The sequence below is a fragment of the Ochotona curzoniae genome, unplaced genomic scaffold (genome assembly GCF_017591425.1).
Source record: "Ochotona curzoniae isolate NIBS_2020 unplaced genomic scaffold, NIBS_Ocur_1.0 contig_291, whole genome shotgun sequence".
In the NCBI taxonomy this organism is placed as follows: Eukaryota; Metazoa; Chordata; class Mammalia; order Lagomorpha; family Ochotonidae; genus Ochotona; species Ochotona curzoniae.
The window spans coordinates 136,666-163,338 of NW_024465649.1; positions in this window are offsets into that span (position 1 = coordinate 136,666).

Consider the following 26,673-nt stretch of genomic DNA (forward strand, 5'->3'; position numbering starts at 1 on the left):
AGAAATAGAAACAATCTAAGTGTCATTCAACAGATAAATGATTAAAGAAAATGTGGTACATACTCACAATAGAATCATTAAATCATAGTAATTCTGGAGGCTCATCATTGGCAAAAAACATACAGGGAATTAGAGGTCTTTAGGTTAAATAAACCAGGTACAGAAGTCAACCACTGCACCATCTCAGTTACACGTGCAATCTAAAAATGTGGATCTGACAGAATACAATGATGGTTACCAGAGACTAAGAACAATGGGAAAGGGAGAGATGAAAAAGGTTGATTAGTGAGTGCTAAATAAGAGAAGGGTATAAGAAGCTCTGATATACTACTGCACCATACAGTAACTTTAGATGTTAATACACTGTATTGCACATTTCTCTAAATAAATGCCTGAAAAAAGAATGCTATTATAAAGAACTGTTAAATGTTTTAAGAGATATACATGTTTACCCAGGTTGGGCATTACACAGCTTATAGAATGACACCCTGTAAATAGGTACAATTTTTGGCATGACACCCTGTAAATAGGTACAATTTTTATGTATCAGTTACAACTAAAATTTTAAACACATATTTTTAGCAAACTTCAAATACATTTAAATTTTAAAAGTGTTCCAAATATCCTAATTTACTCTACAAGGACTATTGCTTTTGGTAGGTTACTGTAAAATTATACAAATAGATGTCCCTCGTGGGAAATCAGTACATTAATCATGATAAACCAATTTGGTTACTACCAGGGATCAATATTTTAATCAAACCAGACCAAATGTCATTGAAGTTTTCAAACATGGCAGCTAACAGCAGAGACAGATGTTCGGTCATAATCCTTTCTTTAAGAAACCCTCAGCTACTTATACAATGCTGAAAGTCAGAGTCAGTGAAACTGAAGTTGGCATAGGCTAAGTTCTCAGCTTCCTTCTTAAAATGAAACCAAAGGAAATAGGAAGTATATTCTGCACAGCCGGTAAGATGGATGGATGGATCATCCACTCTCAAAGACTTGTAAATTTGGATAACGTGATTTCTAATCTTTATTCTGAAATAAGAATGCAGAAAGGAAGCTAGCAGTTTCACATAATTCATGGTCTTAAGAGACCTGAAAGTACCTGCCCCTCTCATCCAATTGTAATGCACTCCAGTTAAATACTCCATAATTCATGAAGAATTCCCCAAATGTCTTATCACAGACAGACCTTATCTCTAACTGAAAGTCCCCTCTGTCTTCATGTAGCATTTCTTTGCTTTCCCATCTATTCTCTACACATCTCCTTCTTTAGTTTCTCTCCTTAGTAAGTTTTTATCATTTTTGTTTTATAGGTATTATAATGTTTCTCTTAATTCACTTAGGAATATTTTCTATTTTTATCCTACCATGACACTTTGACTTTAATTGCGTAAAACTGAACAAATTTTTATACATTAACCTTGTATACTGCTGTGTTTTTTTTAATTCATTTAATAGATTAAAGTGGTTACTCTTGGAAGATTATTTTTCAGATGTATCCATCATGTCATCTGTGAATTTATTTTTGTTTTTTTTTTCTTTCCCAATCTTTTGACCTTTTTCTTATCCTAATACTGCTTGACCTTTTAAAGATATTTTTTTAGTTAACATCAACCATAAGTTGGCTGTCATTCCTGCCATTTCCTGCAATGTTTTCTTTTAAGATTTACTCTTTCGGCTTTGGATTTTAGTAGTATATTTATGGTAAAGGTATGATTTTATCTCTGTTTACCTTATGTGGGATCAGATTCTATGAGATTAGTGGATCTTACCATGTTTTTCTTATAAAATTTGGGGAAAAAAATTGATCATTATTTCATCAACAACTTTTTTATTCTGTTTCCTCTTTCCTTTTGCTTTGGAACTCTGATCACACTTATGCTAGACCATTTTGCATTGTTAAATAGATCATTAAGGTTGTACAGGCTTTTTTCCATCTTTTGTCTTTCTTCATTTTGTATAATTTTGATTTATTTATCTCTAAGTTCACCAATCCTTACATAAGTATTTTTTTAAAACTGTTGCTAAAGCAATTGATTTATTTTGTTGCAGATATTCTATCTTCAATTTTAGAGCTTTCATTTGTTTCTCCCACACAGTTTGTATTTTCTGTTGAGATTGCCTGTGTTTACATATTCATTCTTTTTCTCATTATCTCTTTAAGCATACAGCAGTTTAATGTTTTTGTCTGCTAGTTCCATTGTATGGAACATCTGTGTGACTGCTACTGATCTTTTCACACCTTTTTAATATACTGAGCAGAGAACAGTAGAATGATAGAGATGGTGAGAGTTCCCAAGCTCATTTCCAAATACTTACAGAAAAAGTGAAAAGGAGAGCATTCAAAATTCACCAGGTCAAGTTTCTCTTGGACACCTTGACTTTAAGACTTAGTCAGCTGTTTAACCCAGTTCCAAACTGTGCTGAAGCTGCTGACTTCTTATTCAAGAAAGGAACCAAGGATGGTGTCATCATTGAACCTGAAATCTTTGCTCTTGGGATCCAGGCTGCACCAGGCAAAAAGTGAAGTCAGCTGAGGAATGATGCCCTGAGAATATGAGATTCTAGGAGAGTTTGGAGAAGGTTTCATGGGTCTACAGGTAGAAGGTCAAGAATTTATAATCAGGTAATGAGACTTGTAAATCTCATAATTCTGTAATAGAGGTCAAGGTACTGTAAACATTAAGGCCTGGGTGTGGCCATGAGAGTACATAGATAGTAGCTGTGGGGTGGAAATAAAGGAACTGGCATTAGGAGGGCCAGACACTGTGAGCTTGAGGGAGGGATGACTCTGCTTCTGTAAATGATCTCTCACAATTCCAGGTTGAAGTTGCTAAGATAACTAAAATCCAGAGGAACAACAGTTTCAGTGCCTATCATCAAACAGGCAGGTCACATTGAAAGCTTTCAGAAGAAGCTCAAAACAGACTGGTCGGTGAAGAGAACAGGGCAGCTAGAGAGACACAGGAAGAGAAATGCATGAACCAGCATCTCCACAAAAATACAAAGACTAAATCTCCAGGTAAATTGGTGGGGCTGAAGGATCCTGAGTCAAACACCCCAGAAGTGAACAACAATGTTGAGAAAAGTGGTAACAAATTAAATTCAAGATTTTTCTCTTCAGACAGTTTCTATATACAAACGTTTCTATTACAGTGGATCATGTCTGTTAAAATAGTGATTTCTCTATAACTTCTAGAGATACCATGTTGAATAGGAAACATAACAGATTTGGGACAGCAATGCTATGTACAATTTTAGAGAAATCACCATTGCTCTGTATTGACTGATACCAGACAGAGAGTGTGTGTGTTCTCAGGCAGGGAAATACATAAATCCAGGAATGAAGAAAAATGGTAAGACTGAGTTCTGCAGAGAAAGGCTAAATAAATGAGCTATGCTGTATCATTTTGCCACATCTGCCTAACTGGTTCTAAACACTGAGAAAAAATATCAGGCCTGTGTGTCTGCTTCTGATTCTTGCTCACCATGTGTAAAGAAATGCACAGAAATTGTAGATTAATGACTCTCCCAGCCAAAGTTTTAGCTCATGAATCCCTTTATTATATCTTAATAAATTCTCTCTCACTCATCATAGAAACTTTGCCAAAACTATGTCCTACTTCACTTATGATTATATCTGTGTACATGTAACTGAAAACCATTCCCATATGCTATGGGGATGCTGCAAATCCATCAGATCACAAGAATATATCTTTCTTGCTGTTCTATCACCTTCAGCGGAAAATCATAGTATGTGTGGTCTGACCTTGGAGTACCTGTATCAGGACTGGGCTTCCTTAGTTACTGATGCCTGTACAGTAGACAGCTTGGCCAGATGCATGGTGGCCAGTTCATCTAGACCAACAGAGGATGTGGAATACCTTATCAGAGGATGGAAAGTAGAAAAGGTTGGATAACTCTTCTGGCCAAGCTTTGGCAGCAAGTATCTGAGTCTATGGATGCATTAACGTAGACGTGGTAAGCCAACAGACCTTGGAAAGATTTTCTCAACGCTGATCCAATGAAGTTGACAATGTCTCAGAACTAAAAACACCACTCAAACAATACATTTGGAATATTCTTTCCCACACTGGGGTCTCTAAGGCCTCCTCAAATGACCATTTCCCATCTCCAGGTGCTGCTATAGTAATAAAACAACTGAAACATTTGTCCCACCCTCCTTCCCCTTTGCCTTAATCATCCCCAACCTAATTTGCAGTCCACCTGGGCATGTATCTTCTCAACTATGTAAGCCATATTAAAAATAAAATTAAAAATTAAAAAATTATTGGGATAAGAACTGTGTTTCATTAACACCTATATCCTTCACAACATAGGAATAAAAGAGCAAACTGTAAGCACTGCAGATGAATGGAGAGAGGGTGACATGGGTGGGCAAATAGTTGCACAGATGGTTGAACAGATATACGAGGAGTCATTTTCATTTCACAATCAACATACTCCTCTGGAAGCACTGTGAAGTAAATCTGTAAAATATTGAGTTCTGTTAAAAGAGAGAGAGGAGGAACAAGGAATCAGAGTAAAACTCAGACAACATTTGACAATACAAATTAATATTAAAGGTTCTTTTTTCAATTTTACAATCTGGAATCCAGAACCCTGACTAGAATGGTTTGCTTTTTATGGTTTAGTATCCTATTTCCTATTTTTGTATCTTTTGGTTACCCTCAGAATAATTTTATGTCAATGTGAGCTCTAAGTGGCATATTTAAAGACAGCTGTTTTCTACTCTAAAATGGAGCTACTCCAATCATGGCCCACCAAATAATAGCACTGCCATCTCCTAGGACCATTTTACAAAAAAAGCATCTCAGCCTCCATGCCTTAAAATATGGAAGCAGAATCTACTTTTCTCAGAAGTTTCTCAGCCTTAGAAACACTGGTCTGGATTCTAGAAAATAAAGAGATAGAAATGATACCAGCCAGATAGCATGACCACAGGCATTAGACATTTAGTCTGATGGCATGTGATAAATCCCAAGGAGTATTTTCTTGAAGTATAAAGGTGCTAAGCAAGAGAGTGTAATATTCTGGAATCTGCAGAGCTTCGTACATGAATGATGAAGTCTCAGGTACACAGGAAGTGGATGGGGCTAAATAGGCATTAGAAAATCAGTCTCATGAGTAGTGAGAACCACAGAAGATGCAAGAACCTATAGACAGTTGACTGAAAGACATTGCAAGACCTCTAGGATATTTTATTGCCTCGAAAGAGAGTGGAAAAACCTGGGATGCTCTAGCTGTCTCTGAAGAATCCTGACTTCCTTGATTTTATCGCTGAGTCCTTCAACTTCAGGAAACACAGTCAAGTTCATTCTTGCTTAGCGAGGGGAATAATTAAGAGTTCATGTCAAATTTTCCAGTTTTAGCCAGAGATCAGGTTTCCTTCAGCCTGCTAGATGTTTACGCCAGAGAATTAAGGAAGATTTGTGATGGTAGGACCAAGCCTAACAGTGCAGATATGTGGCTTGTATCAAAGTCTTTTTTTTTTTAAGATTTATTTTTTTTATTATTGGAAAGGCGAATGGATATACAGAGAGGAGAGACAGAGAGGAAGATCTTCCATCCGATGATTCACTCCTAAGTGAGCACAACGGCCGATGCTATGCCGGTCCAAAGCCAGGAGCCTCTTCCGGTTCTCCCACGCAGGTGCAGGGTCCCAAAGCTTTGGGCTGTCCTCGACTGCTTTCCCGGGCCACAGGCAGGGAGCTGGAAGGGAAGCGGGGCTGCCAGGATTAGAACCGGAGTCCATATGGGATCCCGGGTGTGCAAGGCGAGGACCTTAACCACTGTGCCACCACGCCGGGCCCTTGTATCAAAGTCTTAACATGACGTATGAAGCAACTGAGGTGGTAAGGGAAGTGTTTCACTCCCACCAGCTGGACAGAAGACCCTGTGCAAATCAGTTCACTTGTTAACTCTATTTTTGAGTTATTTTCTCAGCATTTGGTCTAGAGATCATAATAGTCATTGTGCCACAGTTCACTTTTAAGGCTAAGAGCAACTTGATTCTGATTAAATATTGCAGTTGTCCTCCGATTTTATTCCATTTCTGTTTTCCTTTTTGCTACTGCCATCATCAATATTCCATTTCTCTCTGTATATATATATTTATATATGTATGTATATGTATATATGTGTAAATGTATATACATGTATATGGAGCAGAATAGTATCACAACCATTTATTGTATAATCATGCCTTTTAAACCAATTAAGAAAAAGAAGAAAAAGTGTTTTGGTAATATTATTTACGTTCACCATTTTTAGTTTCTCTGGAATCAGATTATATGATATTACTGTATTTCAACCTGAAAAATTGACTCTAGTATTTCTTGCAAGGCAGGTCTGACATGATCAAGTCTGTTTTTGTTTCTGCTTCTGTGTAATGTCTCTCACGTTTGTTTCAGAAAGAAAGTCTTACTGAATACGAAATCTTTACTGCCCTCTGTTATTCTCTTCCAGCACTTTTACTATGGATTCCAGTGCCTTCTAATTTCATGGTTTTAGAAAAATTTATTGTTAATCAAATAATTGTTCCTCTGGGCATAGATCATTTTGCTCCTACTGGTTTTCTCTTTAGCTTTTCATAATTTCTCTATGATCTGCAGAAATATAGATCTATCTGTATTTATCATCTTCAGAATATGTTGCATTTCTGGAATCTTTAGATTGATTTTTTTTCAATGACAAATTTGAAAATTGAGCAGATATCATGCCTTCAAATTTTTTTTTCCACCTGTCTCTGCATGTGTATGTGTGTGTGTGACTCTGCCTTTAACATACAATAACTCTTCCTTTAAAAGTCCAGGTGAACTCTTAACTTTACTGTGATGTTCTCCAAGATCCTACCTATTAGCTTATCTCTCCAATCTCTCTCTCTTTTCTGAACTGCACATATTTGTTACCTGTTGCATTTATCACATGACCTTTAGGTGATTGTCTTCCCTCTTGGCCCATAACTCTTGGTAATAATGGTCATATTGGCTGAATTAAGGAATTACAGTGTTTGGTATCATGCAACTACCTGCATCCTCCAATCATTTAAAACAAAGGGAATAAAATGCCAGGAATTGGCGACATGGGTGATAAAAGAGGCCGAGAAGCCAATCAGAGGCATTGGATGTCAATGAGGTCCCAGACAGCAGGCAGAGACCCAGATGCAAGCACAAGCCATTTATTCGGCGAAGCAAAGACTGAATCTCTGCATCTCTTCAATCAAGACACAAATTCCAGAGAGAAAGCAGCTGTTTGACCTATAATGGACCTCATATGTATATTTATATGATGACCGCAATAGGGCAAGAGACTGTGACTAATATCCCAATGAAAAGGACTAGTCCTGCAGAACAAAATAAAGATGGTGTTCCCGTAACTGCACAGTTTAGGGGAGAAGTGTTACAGGAAGGAAAGATGAGTAAAAATTATGTAATAAGGCCATATTTTTAAAAAGTAGGCTGGAGTTTAATCCTCCATGAACACTCTGGTAAATAGTGCTAAGTATTATCTTCAGATTTATCCTGACCAAGAAGTAATGGAGGTGGCATATTTATACTAATCAGTCATTGATTAGTCAGGGACCAGCATGAAAGCTCAATTGGCTAATCCTTTGCTTGCAAGCACTAGCATACCATATGGGAACCAGCTCATTTCCAGGACACTCCACTTCTCATCCAGCTCCCTGATTATGTCCTGAGAAAGCAGTGGAGGATGGCCCATAGCCTTGGGACCTTGCCCCAAGCTCCTGGCTCCTGGCTTCAGACTGGCTCAGCTCCAGCCATTGCAGCCGCTTCGATAAAGAACCAGCAGATAGAAGATCTTTATTTGTCTCTCCTTCTCTCTGTAAATCTGCTTTCTGATAAAATAAATAAATACATAAATATTTTTAAAAATAAGGCTATTCCCAAAGGGAATGTTAATTCTTAGGGCTCTCTCAGCTGGATATACACAAAAAGTGAGTTCTTAGAACAGGGATAAAGACGGGAGATTTCATAAAGTTTATACATGCTAGAGTTAAAAGATAAATTCACTATGGCATAAAAATTAAAATCAGTAATTGCTGCAATAGCATAGCTAATCCTCTACCTATATCACTGGCATCCCACATGGGTGCCAGGTCATTCCCCAGATGCTCCACTTCCAATCCAGCTCCCTGCTGATGTCCTGGGGAAAGCAGTGGATGATGGTGCAAGTCTTTGGGCTTATGCAGCCACATGGAGACCCAGAATAAATGGGTGGCTTCTGATTCAGATCAGCTCTGCTCTACTTATTGTGGCCATTCTGGGAGTGAACCAGTTGTTGCAAGACCTTTCTCACTATCCATCTGTCTCTCACCATAAGAAAATCTGCCCTTCCAATAAGAAAAAGTCAAAGTCATACAATCTTGCTGTGTATTTATTTGCAATAACTGTCTCTCCCACCAGACTCTGTGTTCCTTGAAGCCATGATTTTTTTTTTACTAAGTACTGCATGCCCAACACAAAACACAACCAGTTAGAAAATCTAAAGCTAGAATCATTTGGGAGACAGTTCTCAGAGCCTAATTAGAGGATCCACTAAAGTCAACTAAACAGGAGTTGAAATTTCGGACCCAAACATATAAGAGTTACATAAGCTTGAACAAATTACAAGCTGTGTACCTTTATCTTGTTTCTAAAATAGAAACAACACCACCTGCTTTAGAGGGCTGGTTAGCCAATGCACTTCCCAGTTATTAACTGCTGTCATTTTTTAAGCTAAACAAAAATCATTTGTTCCCCTTTAACAGGCTTTTGACTGCTTTGGGTATTGTGAAGCAGCATGGATCTGAATCCACCATGCAGAGACATCAACTAAGGGAACAGCGGGCACTAGGAGGAAAAAATATTCCCAGATGAAGCAAATCAGAATATCAAGTATGCACGTTGTCTCTGGTAGGTCATTATAGGGTCACGATAAAGGGCATGGCCTTTTTGGTCTCCTAGGGTTTTAGTCCTTATCCATCATTCACTGAATCTGTGACTCAGCAAAAATTGCCTATCCTGTCTATGTGCCAGTTTCATCATGTTAAAAAGGTGCATAATAACGCCCACCTCACTAGATTACTGCTGGGATTAAGAGCGGTCTTGGGCATGGTACATGTACCACAGTCCCTGGCCCATAAAAAGTGCTCAACTGATGCTAGTGGGTAGTTCTGTTATTAGAACACCACCAGCAGTAGTCATCATAATATAGTTTGTGCTCAGACTTTGGTTCATGAGTGAAATGCCTGAACTAACTTGAGTAAGCACTGAAAAGGAAAAATTAGTAACAGCTTTGGTTTATTCCAACAGACACTCAGAGCAAAGAGAAAGAAACACACAAGACAGAGGCTACGTGGAAACACAGCAGGACAGCAGCAGAGTAGACATGCAAGCACTGCAACTGGGCAAAGAATCAGACTGTAACCAGGAGCAAGTCTGACACAGCAAAGTTAGCCCAAAACTCCTGATGGCATTCAGGAAGGCTCAACTGCTGGTGGAGAAAAGGCAGGCAAAGCTACCAAATGAAGTGCAGGAACTTCAATGCATCCAGACATCAAATCTTCAGAGCTGAGCTCACTTTCACAAAGACAGTGAACTACAAAGCCTTCTTAGCAATGCTTGCTATAAAGCCCATGAAACAAAATGCTTATCTTTAACTCACTGAATACTTTATTCCTTCATTCAGTCCTATTTACTCATATTTTACATATAATTTTAATAAATATTTCTATTTCATTTTGATAGAAAAGGGAAATATTTGGGGGTTGACATTGTTTTGTAGCAGGTAAAACTATCTTTCACAACATCAGCATCCTGTATAAGAGGCAGTTTGAATCCACTTTGCTCCACTTGTCAGCCAGCTCACTGCTAATGATCCTAGGAAAGCAGCAGAATGTTGCCCAAGTACTCTGGGTTATGAACACACATGGGAGATCTGGGAAACACTCCTGGCTTTGTCCCGGGCCAGCCCCAGATGCTGTGGCCATTTGGGGAAAAAGCAGATGCAAGAACTCTCTTCCTTCTCTCTCTGGGCAAGTCTTTGTTTAAAATAAATAAAGAGGGGGACTGGAAGAGAGAGAGAAAGAAAGAAAATAGAAACATTTAGTGGTAGCAATTCTGTTCAAAAGGGAGACAATATAAAATTTTTCAAAGAAAATTTTAACATAAAAACTTTATTTGAAAAACAGAGTAACAAAGAGGGAGAAACAAAAAGAAATCTTGCATCTGTTGGTTCACTCCCCCAAATGGCTGCAACTGATTGAAAGCAGAGGCTAAGAATGTGATCTGGAGTTCCCATATTAGTGTCAGGGGCCCAAGCATCTGGACCATCTGCTATTGCTTTCTCAGTTACAATAATAGGGAGCTCTGGAAGCAGAGCTGCCACAGGACAAAGCAGTATTCCCTGATATGCAACGCCAGCATAGCAAGTGGTGGCTTAACTTGCTGTGCCACAACACCAGTTCTGGAAAAGAAGTTTTAAAACTATACCAGTTAATTGGGAGCAAAGCTGAGCTTTGAAGACAGATAATCCAACATGGGCTGTGAGCATTCCAGTCAGTATCATACTGTTAGACCAAATACCTGTCCATACCCTGGAAAATTTTTGTAGAGTAAATAAAGTGTCCTCGTTTAAAAAAAAATTTTTAAAAAACTATACCAGTTGCGTGCTACTTCATGTAAGAACAAATTGCTCTAGATACATCATAAATCAAAAAAAGCACATAGAAGTATTAGGTGTGTGTAACAATGACCTCACCTTTGTAAGCAGTAACAAACCACCCAGCGGATCAAGCCAAAAATAAATAAATAAATAAATTCACTTTCCCCCATTTTTCCAGTCCACAGCAAGCCTTAGCAGTCACAAGTGTAAAACTAGTTCCAGATTTGAAAATACGTATTTGCTAGCCTCCACCATCAGCACCCTAGTCCAAACCACTGCCTCTTGTGCCTGAATCACAGCAGTGCCTAACTGACTATTCACTTTACAGCTGCCAAAGTGAGCTCTGTTTGCTACACTCATAGGTGGGTTTTGAGCCTACTGCTTAAAATGCTTGCATTTGACATTGGAAGACTTGCGTTCACCTTATTCCAGCTTCTGACTCCCAACTTCCCACCCAAGGAGACACTGGCAGGCAGCAGGTGATGGTTCAAACAGTCATGTCCCAGGCCCCCATATGAGAGACCTGGTTTGTTCCTGCCTTCAGCCTCCCACAAGCCCCAGCTGCTGCAGGCATTTGGGGCACAAACCATTTTTAGGAAAGTGTTCTCTCCATATCTCTCTTTCTTCAAAAAAGAAAAAAAAAACCTGTCTCACTTAGACCTCTAAGAGGTTTCTGTCACCTTAAAACGAAAATTAAAACTCAGTATTCTGCTCCTGAGACTTACAGGTTCTGACTGCTGGTTTCCATGCCACTCACCTCCCTCAGCCATGCCTCCTCTGTTCCTTAATACTCTAGATCACACTTAGCAGAGACCTTTCACTCTGTTCCATCCTCTGCCTGGAGAGCTCCTCTCCCCTACCTCAACAGAAGCCCCATCCTCACCGCCACCACTCCCACCAAACTTTACAGGCAGCAGTTCAAATATCACCTCTTCCTCCAAGTTAATCCAAAGGCATTGCCCTGTCATCCTGTTACTTCTATTTTGTGCAGCGATTAACACTACTAGATACTACTAGACATCTCTCATCTAGTTCCTTGAGCATGATCTGTCTCCCAACATTAGAATGTGACCTTGTTTCTCTCATTCATCTTTGTGTTCCTAATACCTAAAACAGAGTTAGGCATTGACATACATGAATAAATCTGCCCCAAAATACAAAAGCAGAAATGGTCTCCAAATCTTTTTTAAGACGTGTTTATCTTTGTTTGAAAAGATGATATTACAGACAGAAAAAGTAATAGAGAAAGTGTTTAATCCACTGATTCATCCCTAAATGGCCACAATGGCCAAAGCTAAGCTGATCCAAAGCTGGGAGCAAGGAGCTTCTTCTGGGTCTCCCACATGGGTGCAGAATCCCAAGGAATTGGGTCTTCTGATACTTTCCCAGGCCACAATCAGGGAGTTGAATGGAATGTCAGCACCACCAGTTGGAAGATCAGCGGCACTGGCCTGACCTCCTAGTTTTAGCCACAATCACTAGGCACATCTAAGTTGCTTACAAACCCCATACTGCCAGTCAGGTCATAATCATGGCTAAGAAATCTATACCAAACCTGATGTGATGAGGAAGGCATTTCTTGAAGCAGGAAATCTGAAGGAGGAGCTCTTGCAGTGAGATGAATCTGTTGGGCATGTGTAGGACAGATAAGAGAGGAACAGGCATAAGCCAAATAGCCAGACATTTTTCTGTCCAAGTGTGAAATGACAAAGCCCAAACTCAAGGCAATGAAATGGAAAAAGAGATGGCAAGACCAATGTGGTGGCAGAAATAACAGGGCTAGAGGACTCTTAAATGTGTAGATCTGCCAAGGTAGAGCCCAGGGAATCCCAAATCTGGCTGTTACAATTTCTTATCTGCATGGAGTCCAACTGGTATATGAAATAGAAATGATTAATTAAAGAAACATGGATTCATAAACTGATACAACTCAATGCCCCTTTTAACTTTGATATCTGTGTATGATAAGAACCTTGCCTTCTCTTTAATATCTATCTATGTATTTATCTATGAGAGTCACAGTTACAGAGAGAGGGAGGGAGACACACTGAGAGACGTTCCATTGGACGGTTCACTTTTCAAATGGCCACAATAGCCAGAGCTTGAATACTCAACACCCTCTTGCTCGGTTAGCAAGAAGTTGCTATTCTGGATTATCCTCAGCTCTCACTAGTCCAGGGTTCTTCCAAGAACTTACAGTTCAACAAGATTAAACCTTTCCCTCCATACTCAGCTAATATAGAAGCAGTTCATTGGATCCAGGGCTGCCTTGACTTCTCCCCGTGTCACCATGGGTAGCTAGTGCTTCCTTGTTCTTTCAATACTAGCCTCCACACTGAGTGGTCCAGGAAGCTGTTAGAAAGGATGACACATTGTGTCAGGGAATAATGCTACTTCATGTACTTTATAGTATTGATGCCTGAGCATCAGCTTAAACGTGCCTTGTCCACGGCATTGTTTTTACTTTAGAAACTTCATGATCTGTTGTGCTCTGAGTTAAGACAATTCCTTATATCCTTACCCTGCAGCCTGACAGAACCAGACCAGAGTTTGGAATTTTGCTCGACTTCATAGTCTTCCAAAATGCCTTGGATTTGTATGCAAATCCATTCTCAATTTCCCTCAATATCAGTTTCCCCTAGTAACAGATTTGCCTGCTTGGCAAAATCCAGCTACACCCCAAGTTCAGAATAATGCCTATTAGTTTCATATTAAACTCCTGAAGTGCTATTCAATCAATGACACAGCAGAGAGAAGATGAATCTCTCTTGATAACACTTAGAAGAGCACTTCAACAAGCTTGTGAAAAATGGAAGTAAGAGGTAAGTTTATTCAGTAAAAGAAAATTGTTATATCCATGCATGGTTTTTCATAATACACATTTTCCATGAACTTTCTGAACACCCTTAACTATCCAGACATATCACATGAAAGACCAAAGCCTGAAGACAAAACCGGATAATGCAGTGTTAGCTATTTATATTTGACAACATTTTTATTTGACCTGCCTAAATTTCATTAAGTTCCTCCTCATCTGACTTCAGTGATCCCTAGAAGACTTGAATAATTAAGACGTACTGCCAAAAGTACAGATAATGTAACTCCCTTTTACGTTGGTTGCTCAGAGCAGTGCTGTGGTGGCATACTTGGTAAAGCTGTTGTCTTTGATGACGGCATTCTATACAGGCCCTGGTTCATGTCCTAACTGCTCCACTTCCAATCCAGCTCCCAGAAAATGACCTGACAAAAACAACAGAAAATGACCCCAAATGTTTTGGTTCCTACCCCCCATGTGGGAGACCCAAATGTAGCTTCTAGCCCCAGGTTTCAGCCTGGCCCAACTATGGCCACTGGAGCCATCTGGAGAGTGAACCAGCAGATGGAATTTTGGAATATGTTTCTTTTTCTTCTCTCTCTCTTTTTTTTTTTATCTTTTTCCTTCCCTCCCTGCCTTCCTCTCTCCTACCCATTAGGTAATTTTTTCAAATTAAGTGAAAATTTTTTTTACAAAGAATATTGTAAACATTGTATCTTCTTAAAAGCTAGAGCTGTTAAATAAACGGTTTTTGATAATGAAATTGCATTTTCTCCTCCACTAAAAATGTTTACTAAGAGCAAACTTCTGCCAGATGGGAGCCATTAAGACCTCCTAAGCAAGAAGACAGGGTTGCTACTGTAGTAAGCAAAACACACGGCCCAAAGAGGGCCACCTGTTTGCTTCCTCATGTTGGAAAACAGAGAGCAGACGGCACCATTTACTCTTAATTGTGCTTTATAACATGGACACACAATGCTTTAACACACATGGTTTAAGTAAACTGGGAAAAGCATTCTACTGATTACATTCTGCTGACTAGAAGAAAGTAGTTTATAAAACAACAATTTGTGGAGCCGCCAGTCTCTGGTCAATGATATCTGTGGTCATCTTAATTGCTAGATCATTCTTCATGGACTTTTTCATTTGGACAGTATTAAAAATCTTCATTTTCCTCCCAGAGGGAGAACTGCTTAGCAGTTAGCTCTCTCTGTCTTTGGACTGCATCTGCCTCAGCCAGGAATAACAGATTTTCATTTCACCATCAACCCTGGGGCAGGGATTTGTTATGGTGGTTAAGTTGTCCCTTGGGACATCCACATTCCACACTGCTGTGTCTGATTCAAGTTTTGACTGCTCTCGTTTTAACCCAACCTTCTTCTGTTACTCCCTCTGAGAAGGCAGCCAATGATGGCTCAAGCAGGTGGGTCACTTAGGCTTCTGGCTTTGGCCAGGTCCAGCCCTGGCTAACATGGGCCTTTAAGGAGTGAACCAGCAGATGGAAAATCTGCTTGTCTCTGTGTGTCTCTGCCTTCCAAATAAACCAAAACTGGGTGATTAACTTTAAAAAAAATGGAATAAAAGTTCAGTCCTGACCAGAAATGGATTCTGGAACTTCAGACAGCTGAGAGCCAGGAGGAATGTTGTAAGCATGCCGCCCCAGGCATACAAGAAGCGTAAAAACTGAGGGGCTGGCTTACTGACCTCAGTATTCCCAGTGCTCTGACCAGTGCCCAGCTCATAACGAACATTCACTATAAAAGTGTGTTGAATGAATGGCTTAATTGATCTATTACCTCCAACTGAGATCTTCACAAAAGTTCAGTATCAGAGAAATCACACCGGACACTGGAAGAGTTTAACTCCAGGGCTTAGTGTCTTCACCACAGCATTTCAATTGCTCTGTTTTGTAAAATGAATACACAACATCTAGCCTGACTAGCCAGCAGCTGAAATAATGCACTCGATTGAAATACAACCCAGCAGCATGTGTTTTTCCATCAGTTCACCTCTTTGCCAGCAACTTGTCAGAAAAAAAAGAAAAAAGAAAAAAAACTACCTCTTTCAGCCTAACTCACTCTCTGGAACTTTCTGGAAACAGCCATGACTATTTTCCAGCAACAACCACCCGCTGGAAACCAGCCTAGAAGGACAGGGAAAGACATATGATCAGAGTTTTGGAAAACGGAACTGGCACTTTATAGACTTATCAGTGATGAAACTGTTAACTTCTGAGCCAAATTACCTGGTGAACTTTACAATAACATAATAAAAGGAGAACATGAGAAATCAAGGTGCTACATGGTGACATTTAGATACAAAAGATGAGTTTTCCAGAGGGATCTCCTTGACAACCAAAGGCAAAGTGGAGAGAGTGTAATCTTCTATAGCTTGCTTTTGTCAGAATAAACTCACTTCACCACATCTGTTCTAAGGGGGAGGATGACTAATGGTGTTACACACACACACACACACACCTTTATTTATTAGAGTAGATTTCCTATTCAGTTTAAAGGATTGAGAAGTAAAAATTCCAAGAACAAATGGTTTAGGGAGTCACTCCAGCTCCTCGGTAATCACAGAACACCTACCGCCCCTTCTGCCTTCTTCACTTAGATCCCTTCCACTTGGAACAGATTCCCCGAATCTGTACACTGCTGACAAGACTGCATATACTGGCCCAGCGAGCCTCCCTGCACACACCTGCCACTGTTCTTCCCCCACTCACTCGACTGTAGACAAACTGCTTTTGTCAAAAGAGTGTTCCTTCCTTTCACAAATCGTGCCTTCACCTAATGAATCACAATAACTTTCCTAGCATTTCTTTCACATACCCAGTGACATGTTAACTCATCAAGGAGGATTTCCCAATCCATTATCTTGGAGTTAGAAGCTTCCACTCTGACATTCTGCAATTTGGTTATTGTGTGCAGCCTTTGTTTGCACTCCCAAGTAATAGTAGGACTTTGGAAGGTTTTAGGAGGGGGAGGAGTTATTTTTTATTATTATTTTTTATTTGCCATGTGTTAGTATTTTTAAGCTAATGGAGTGGTAAATCTGTTATTGTACAATGACTAGAAAATAAAATAATAAGGAAGGATGGTTGAGTATGGAATTTGGACAGCAGGGAGAGCAGGGTGGGAAGTAGCACTAAACTCCAAAATTTGTATTGCAATATATGTGACGTTTGTCCACAAAACTTGTTTTATATATATATATATATATATATATTTAAAAAGCTTCTACTGCAACACTCTTATTTCTCTGCCCCTTTGAACATTTTTGTTCTTTGCTCTTATATACTCTGACATCTAGTGCTCGTTTCAGCAGCACATATATACTCTGAATGATATACTCTGACATCTTTCTCCAGGACTGTGTGTGCCTATCTATTTAAACACTTGTTAATTTGCTTACAGCTTACCTCCCCTTCTTAGAATATAAGTTCCTGATAGGAGGCATGCTGTTTGATTTCATTATTGTATCCCCAGGGCTTAGAGTGGAACCCAGCAAGCACTCAGTAATAAGTTTGCTGAATGAATATATAAACCCACCTACCTTGCTTGCCCACACTCCCTTCCCACACATACATCTCCAGTCACATCCCCATTGCTCCCCCACCTGGAGTACATTTTCCACTGTTCACAGCTCCCAGAGGGGTTTTTGTCCAACACATGCAAGCCTCAGATTGACTGAAATCATTAATTTAGAGCCCAAGAAGGGAAGGAGAAACCATCCTCACCAATCTTCGCCTCCTGCCTCATTCCTGCCTTAAAATGTCTGTTTGGGCATTGTCCTCTGAAGAACAGTCCTCCCATATCCCACATTGCCATGCATCGGAATCTTCCTTCTTCTTTCAGCATCAATTCAAACACCCACCCAGATGCTATCCCACCCAACCCTTTGGAGCACATGCCCCATGCGGCCTTAGTAGGGGTCTCTACTCAGCATTTACGTAACTTGATATTAAAGAAGAGTTTGGAGAGGTTTCACTTATTTTTTTCTCCAACTAAATAATAAACTTCTGGGAAAGCAAAAGTTGGAGATATGTTTGAATCCTGATCCAAATACTTAATTTTATATTTAATTTAATCCAAGCTAATGTAAATATAGTCTTTTTTTCTATATCACTAAATTCAGAAAATGACTGTCAGTGGTAATAAAATAGTCATAAATGCATCGTCATTTCTGAGGTCTGAGACTATGACAAAGGAAATTGAAGGAAATGATAAACATGGAAGCTGTTTGATAGACAAGTGGCTAAGATTTTCTGAACTTCAGACTTTGTGAAACGAAAACTGTAATCTTTCATTCATTCACCAAATATTTATTGAGTGTGTAAATGCTGGATTTTGTTAGTGTGTTTTCGCTTTCAGGTGCAAGGAACAGGAGCTGTTTCTGGTTCACTTAAGTGAGGGGAAATTCACTGGAAGTACACTAAGAAATCTGGAAAAGATGGAGAAGCAGGCTTAGCAATGGCAGAAAGTAGCTGAGCAACAGAGCTGGACAGAGGAGTTGAGCTGTAGCCTTTTGCCAGGAGGGGTCTGCTCAACTCAGAAATGCTAGGCTTAAATCCCTCTGTCTTACTGTAACTCAGAAGCTTCTGATGGATGAAGCCTGCCCCCTGGTGTAGGCCTCTAGGGCAGCACTTGCTCCCTTAGCTTCCACAGTCAAAGACAACAAATGCTGAATTTTTCATCTCATGATAGCATGAGCAGGAGAGTGGTGATTCCCCAAAATGACTCAGGAAACCATTGGAAAGATGAGAGACAGAATGGATGCCACATGACCAAGTAATCAACAAAAAAGGGGGGAAAACTTAGCTTAGCAGTTAAGACACCTATATCGCACATTGGAGAGGCTGGGTTTGGATCTTAGCTACAGTTTGTGTCCCCCAACTCCCTGCTAACCCAGACCCTGGGAGCAGTCAGGATGTGGCTTAATAAATTGGGTTCCTGCCACCTACATGGGAAACCAGCATTGAATTCCCAGTCTCCAGCTCTGGTCCCTGCACAGCCATGGCTGTTACAGGCACCTGGGAAGTAAATCAACAGATTTGTCTCTCTGCCTCTCTGCCTCTCAAAAAAAAACTTCTTTTAATTTACAAAGAAAATGTGAATTCCACAATGTTCCCTATATACAAGAGGCAGGCACAATATCCCTAAATAGTTAAGTCCTCTGCTTTCAAGGTTTACTATTCAGAAAAAAAAAGATATTAACCCCCCAAAGACAGGGTGACCAGATTTCTATACTTTCTTTGAAGAGAACAGACTGCTATGAAAAAGAACAACTGGAGAGATCTACTGCTTGACTAAATCCAATAGCTCATGTTCATTCTCCATCCTGCCTCAACAGTGGATAGCATTTGACAGACTTGATCACAACTCTCCAGGAAACACTCTTTCTCCACTTTGCTTTGAGGAAATCATGTCCTTTGGTTTGCCTCCCACTTCACTAGTTGATTCTTTTCCTTTATGAAGACTTCATCTGTCCAACTCCAAAATGCTAGACTAGAGAACTCCAGGGCTCAGACCTCAGACTTCTTATGTGTCTACACTCAATCTCTTGATTAGTTCATCCAATCTCAGGGTTTTCCATAATATCTGCACACTAAAGACCGAAAAATGTATTTATCTAGCCAGGACTGCAACCATAAATTCCCAGGCTCATATCCACCTAAAATCTCAGCCTCTCCACTGAGATGTCTAATTTGAAGTTTATGTTTACTTGTCTAAATCTAATGCCTTATTTTCCCTCTGCTAGGCCTGCTCTACCCACAGTCTTCTCATTCCAGGAAATATTAACTACGTCCTTCCACAAATCTTGATCTCACTGTTCGCTCCTGTCTTGCTCTCACACCCCACGCTAATTCATCTGCAAATCCTGTTGGCTCCAAGACTGGCTGCTTCTAACAACTCCATTTTATTTTGGACCATCCTAATCCAAAAAATTATCATCTCTCTCAGACTATTTTTAAGAGTCTCCAACTGGTCTCCCTGCTTCTATCCTTGTTCCTCCCCACATTCTAGCTTTAACCCCCTTTTTATGCCTTTTTAAATTTAAAAGGTATATTTACAGAGGAAAGAGAGACACAAAGAGAAAGAAAAAGAAAGTGACATTTTTCATCTACTGATTCACTCCCCAAATGGCCACAATGGCCAGACGAGCAGATTCAAAGCCAGGAATGAGGAGCTTCTTCCAAGTCTCCCACATGAGGGCAAGGTCCCGCACCTTCGGGCAGTCTTCCACTTCTTTCCCAGGACACAAGCAGGGAGCTGGATGGGAAGTGGAGCAGTCGGAACACAAACTGGTGCCCATATGGGATGCTGACCCTATAGGCAGAGGATCAACTTGCTATGCCACAGTACAGGCTCCACAATACACATTTTAAGTGAACTTTTAGAAACCTAGATCAGGTTTCATTAACCTTATTACTGGGCATATATTTTAAAAAAATGAGTTCACTATACCAAAGAGGTACCTACTCCACTATTTTTGTGCTTGGCTTTGGTCTTTCACTTTTAATTTGTTGTGCTCTTTATTTAGTGAGGCCATTTAACCTTTGAGTATAATGTAAATTTAAAATGTTATTTCAAAAAGCCATACAATATTGAGAAAATTTTAAATCAGGCCATGCCCCCCTTCAATACTTGTAATGTTCCATAAGTCATCACTATGTCCTTGTAACCTTTCCAACCACCTCTCCTGCTTCTGCTGCCAACCATTCTGCTCAGCAACGTTTTGCTCCAAGGATTACTCCTGCCTCTTCCCACTCCAGGTTTCTTCAGGGCTTCCTCCCTCACCTTTTTCAGGGCCTTTACCAAAACAGCATCGTCTCCATCAGGTGTCTCCATTAGATATTGTACAACACTACCCACAATCAGACGCACACTCAGTCCTCTTCCTGATACCACACTTTATTTTCTCCAATACATCCATCATCACCTGGCTTGCTACTTATCTGATCTATGTGCCTGTGCCCCAGCAGAGTACAAATTACATGAGGGCAGAGCTTCCCTTCAGTGCTGACACATTTTGTTCTTAGCAAGTGTGTGCTAACCAAACCACATTGCCTAATGTTTCTGAACATCAGTTAAGGAAAACGCAAGAACAAACCCTGCCTACAATACCAGACTCACATAGAAGGCAGGGAAACCTCAAATGTTGTATAAACTGAGCTGTACCCTATCCATATGAGGAGGAATGAAAACTTGCTTTGCATGTGACCACATTTTTACAAGCTGTGTGTTTCACAATTGTTCATGCAGACTTAAAACAAGAAAAGACCATAAAAAGAATATCCCTTCCCTCCATGATAAAGGTACATGTCTTATCTACTTCTCACAATGCCCTTCCTCATTGCCTCCCAACAAATTCCCAAATTAACTAGAAAAAACGCAGAAAAGAAGTGTTACTGGGTAATAATTTTGACAGCATTTTTGAAAATGTAAGAAACACGTAAATATTTTAGACTCAAATATTGAAAGTAGGAGTGACTGTTTGAATAGATGTTCCTTGAGATGACTTCATCCCATATGAGGAGTAAAAGTCCTGGCTCTGAGTTCAGTTGCAGCTTCCTGGTGAGGCAGCAGGTTCAAGTATGTTGGTCCTCTATTGAAAGTGATACAATTTAAGCTTCTGTTTAAAACAAAAATGAAGCATCTGCTGGCCAGAGCAAGTAGGGAGTGGAGAGGATTAATATGCTGGGAGGGCTGGCTGACCTCGCTGTACAAATAATCCCTGTGGATGACTCACAGGTGCTAACATCCAGCTGACACGTCCCCCCCCAGACAACTCCGAGCTGTATTTGCTCTGTGGCAAGCGCCAAACAAAATGAGCACTGGGAACTGTCACACCTTGAGGCTAGGAATATATGATCATCAGAGATGGCAAGTGAATGAGTTTCAGGAGATTAGCAAAGGCAATGAAAGAGAGTAATTTGATTCTGTGCAGTGTGTTGGAAAGATGCTGAACGTTCCTGCATTTGCTTTCTATTTAAGAGCTTCCTCCCTCGCCATCCTCAGTGCTTGCCCGTCCAATCAGAAAAATCAGTTCCAAAAGGACCCCAGCTTGTGTAACTACAGTTGAGAGGCTGCATTGTCAAAGGGAATGCCCACCAAGAGACAAAGCTTTAGAGAACCTAAAAGGGGTTGACTATCTTGCCATGATTCACACACTTCTCTCATGAGATCATGTCTGGAAGACTGCCTGTGAGGGAGACTGGCAGAGGCAAGTCTTGGGCCAGGAACAGTAGGGATAGGGATCATTGTGATAGTGTGAATGTAATAAGGAGAGCTACCATGTATTAAATGCTTACTTCGTTCCAGAACTGTACTAGGAATGCCATTCTCATACTCACCACACAAAGTTGGTACTAATATATATTCGACATTCTATAGATAAAGAAACAGGCTCAGGCTCAGTACAGTAGCCTAGTAGCTTAAGTCCTTGCCTTGAACACACCAGGATTCTATATAGGAGCAGGTTCTAATTCTAGTGGCCCCACTTCCCACCCAGCTCCCTGCTTGTGGCCTGGGAAAGCAAAGATGGCCCAAAGTCTTGGGACTCTGCACCCATGTAGAGACCTAGAAGAGGCTCTTAGCTCGTGGCTTCAGATCGGCGCAGCTCCGGCCATTGTGGCCACTTGAGGAGTGAACCATCACATGGAAGATCTTCCTCGTTGTCTCTCCTCCTATCTATATACCTGCCTTCCCAATAAAAATAAATAAATCTTTTTAAAAAAAAGGAAAGAAATAGGCTTGGCGGGAGAGAAGGGGTGGGATATAATGGCTCAATTGACCTGTGAGCCCCTGCATCCAATATGGGTGGCAGTTTGTGTCTCGGCTTCTCCACTTCCAATCTAGCTCCTTGCTTGTGGCCTGGAAAAGCAGCAGAGAATGACTCAAAGCCTTAGGATCCTGCACCCAAGTGGGAGACCTGGAAGAGGTTCCTGGCTCCTGGCTTCTGGCTCCTGACTTTGGATCAGGCTCAGCTCACGAGCAATAGGAAATATATTTTTCTGTCTCTCCTTCTCCGTTTAAATGTACCTTTCCAATAAAATTAAAGTAAAACTTAAAAAGAAGGAAGGAAGGAAAGAGAAGAAGAGGCTCCAGCTATCTGAGGTCTCCAGTCTTTCTCAGGTGCTAACATCGAGAGCTCTGAGAATGAAGGGGTTTTCATGAGAGGAGGCAGAGTGCCATCTAATGCATGTTTGCTGACATCTGGACACACAGGTCTACTGTCTGGGGCTAAAGAAGACTCTCACCCACAATACAACTCCGACTGGATACACTGTTGGATGGACTTGGTAGAGTGGGCAGCACTTGCAACAAATTTGACTGGACTGGCTAGATGCCCTTCAGAAAGCCACCGTGAAGTAGCTGAGAAGGTATGGCTTCTAAATCAAGGCTTTTATGAAGAAATGTTGCCATCTGGTGGACACCTGCACATGCTTTTTTTTTTTAATATCTGGGAAATTTGGAAATTTCTTCAGAGAAAGGATCTGTTTTGAATTTGTGGGATTCTCTTCTACCCTCAACTATTTCAGCCTTAGTTGCGAAACCCTGATTTCTTATCTGTGCATTCGATGGAGCTTATGCTTTTTGGAGACGTGCCCCAGGTTTTTAATTCACATTCATCTAATTAGCAGGACTGCTATCCACTGCCTGCTACTCCCTGTCCAAATCAAGTGCTCTTCTCCTTTTTACACCCAGGTGAGGTCACTGCCACTGACCAGCTTGTTCAATTCAGGAGGTCTGGGAGGTCTGTATTTTCCTCTCCTTCCTAAACCCACAGAGTCTGTCACCATGTCCTGTCGAATCTACCTCCAAGATACACACAAAGACATCGACTTCTGAAGCAGTTATCGTGTTGCAACAGGTTAAACTGTCTCATGGGATACCCATATTCCATACTGGAGTGCCTGCTCTGATTCAGCTTTCTGCTAACACACACCGAGGAGGCAGCAGATGATACTTGGAGGGTCCCAAAAGGGACTCGTGCTTGGCCTGTCCCAGCTCCATCCATTGCGCAATATGGGAAGTGAACTGACAGATGAATTCTCAACCTGTCTCTCTTCCCCTGTCTCTGCCTTTCAAACAAATAAACATATTTTAAGATTTTGTTTGTTTATTTATTTATTTGAAAGTCAGATATACGGAGAGGAGGAGAGACAGAGAAGATCTTCCATCTGCTGATTCATTCCACAAGTGGCTGCAACAGCTGGAGCTGCGCCAATCCGAAGCCAGGAGTCAGGAACTGCTTCTAGGTCTCCCACGCAGGCACAGGGCACTAAAGCTTCTGGCCATTCTCGACTGCTTTCCCAGGCCACAAGCAGGGAGCTGGATGGGAAGCAGGGCTGCCAGGACACTAACTGGTACTCATATGGGATCCTGGAGTGTGCAAGGTGAAGACTTCAGCCACTAGGCTACCATGCTGGGCCCAAAATTAACTTTCAGTTAAAGATTTATTTATTTCTTTTATTGGAAAGTCAAATATACAGAGAAGAGAGACAAAGAGAAAGATCTTCCATGCACTGATTCACTCTGCAAGTGGCCACAAAGGCCAGAGCTGAGCCGATCCAAAACCATGAGCTAGGAGCCTCTTCTGGGCAGGCACACGCAAGGTAAGGACTTTAGTCACTAGGATAATGTTCCCGACCCCATAAATAAACTTTTTAAAAACTACTTTCCTCTCCATTCTCTTGGCTTCAAAGCTGGTTCAAGCCACTGTCGCTTGCTTGGATTGCTATTCTCTCTGCACCTCATCAGACTCCTGCCCATACTGCTGAACTTGGGTCATGTCATCCTTCACTGTGGTCCTGCCTTCCAGTTAGCAGCCTTCTTCGGGTTCAAGTAACATCCTCAGCTCTTCCTGACTCACGACCTTCACACATGAGGCTTTACTGGGGCAAGCTGCTCCTCATTCCCACTCCATTTAAATATTAATATTTTCAGTTACAATTTTTATCATGTCTTGCAGTTTTCTTTCAGAACATTTTTAAAGTATAGGGGTGCATTAAGCAAGAGTTGAAATAAATGGAGCGCAGCCAGGACTTTGCACCAAAGCCAGTATAGCAAGTGGCAGTATAATCCACTGTGTGATGTCATCTTTGAACACGTTTTTATTTGTCTTACATATATTTAAAGGTTTTTCAAAGATGCTTTTTATTTCATCACTCACTTCAAGATGACAAATATCCATAGTAAAAAGAATCATCTGTTTGCTTGACCTCTATATCCTTACATAGGATATATATTTTTAAAAGAAAGTTCACTCGGGCCCGGCGGCATGGCCTAGTGGCTAAAGTCCTCACCTTGAACGCGCCGAGATCCCATATAGGCGCCGGTTCTAATCCCAGCAGCTCCACTTCCCATCCAGCTCCCTGCTTGTGGCCTGGGAAAGCAGTCGAGGACGTCCCAAAGCTTTGGGACCCTGCACCCGTGTGGGAGACCTGGAAGAGGTTCCTGGTTCCTGGCTTCAGATCGGCACAGCACCAGCTGTTGCGCTCACCTGGGGAGTGAATCATTGGATGGAAGATCTTCCTCTCTGTCTCTCCTCCTCTCTGTATATCTGACTTCGTAATAAAAATAAATAAATTTTGTTTAAAAAAAAGAAAGTTCACTCTTATAATCAATGTTACTATGTCTACTAATAATGCCTATATTTTTAGAACGTGATTAAAAATGCTTGTTGTCATTTCATCAAAGAGAACATACAAATGTCAATAAGTACCTGAGAACATTTTCAACATTATTGGCCATTAAGAAATGGCCGCAGTAAGATATTGCTACACTCCAGTCAATATGGTGAATATAAAAAATAGTGCCATCAAATGCTGGTGAGGATGAAGGATTATATCCTCCCCACTGGCATTACGGATGGGAACGTAAAATCGTACAGCTAGTCTGGAAAGCATTTGCAGTTTCTTTAAAATTCAACATGCAATGACTACAGCCAGGAATGTACTCCTGGGCATTTATTCCAGGAAAATGAAGACTTATGTTCATACCAAAACCTGAACATCAGTGTTTACAACAGCTTTATTGGTAACAGTCAAAAAATGGAAACAGTCCATATATCCTTCAACTGAATAGTTAAACAGACTCCAGAAGTCATAACATTGTAACCAGTATTGATTTAAAGTCTTTTATTGCTTAGCAATAAAAAAATGAATGAACTATTGATACATATGACAACTTGGGTGATTGTCCAGAGAATTATGCTGAATGCAAAAAAACATAATTCAAAAAGATGACACAATTTATTATTCCATTTATATAATAACTTCTGAAATGGTAAAAATTAAAGAAACAGAGAATAGATTAGTAGCTGCAAGGAGTTCCAGACATTGGTAAGATAGGGGGGAGGAGGCGGTTTTAAAAGAACAACACTACAAATCCTGGTGAGGATGTTAGTGTTCTGTATCTTGTCTGTATCCGTGCCAGTATCCTGACCATGATGATCTACTAGAGTTTTGTGCAATATTACTATTGAGAGAAACCAGAAAAACAATACATCATATCTTTCCGAATTATTTCTTACAAATGCATGATGTAAGAATAAAATATATTCTAACCACATAGAATATATTTAAAATTGCATTATCCTTTGCATTTTTACTAAATTGCTTGTCCTTGTCTCAATCCCCCTAGTCCAGTCAAGGCCACACTTCATGGATAGCCAAGAAACCACTGGAGCATTTTACAAATAAAGCAATCCTTTCCAAAATTGTGTCAACAAATCTCTGAGACCAATGTTTTCCAAGCTGAAGGTCTGACCCAACTGGGTCAAAAAAACCTCTCCAGTGGCTTGTAACCAGCATTGATTTAAGACAGAACAGAAAAATTGATATCACAGTGCATCATAAACAGAGGGAACATTCAATATGTATATTACTGTGAGTCATAGCCAAAAAGATTGTTTTGAATTTAGAATACAGAATCAGCCACAAGCAGTGATTAAAATATTAGCCTTTCCACTTCTACTAAATAGAAATGTTGACAAGGGAATCCAATTTCCCTCTCATGTTTCCATCTCAAAGCACAGGAAGAAAGCACCTCCAGGAAGAGAGAACATGCCCTCCCACACTTCTTCAGGCTCTTTTCACAGATGCTGCAGGCAGGAATAAGCCGACCCAGAAGATACAACCTGACATACACTGG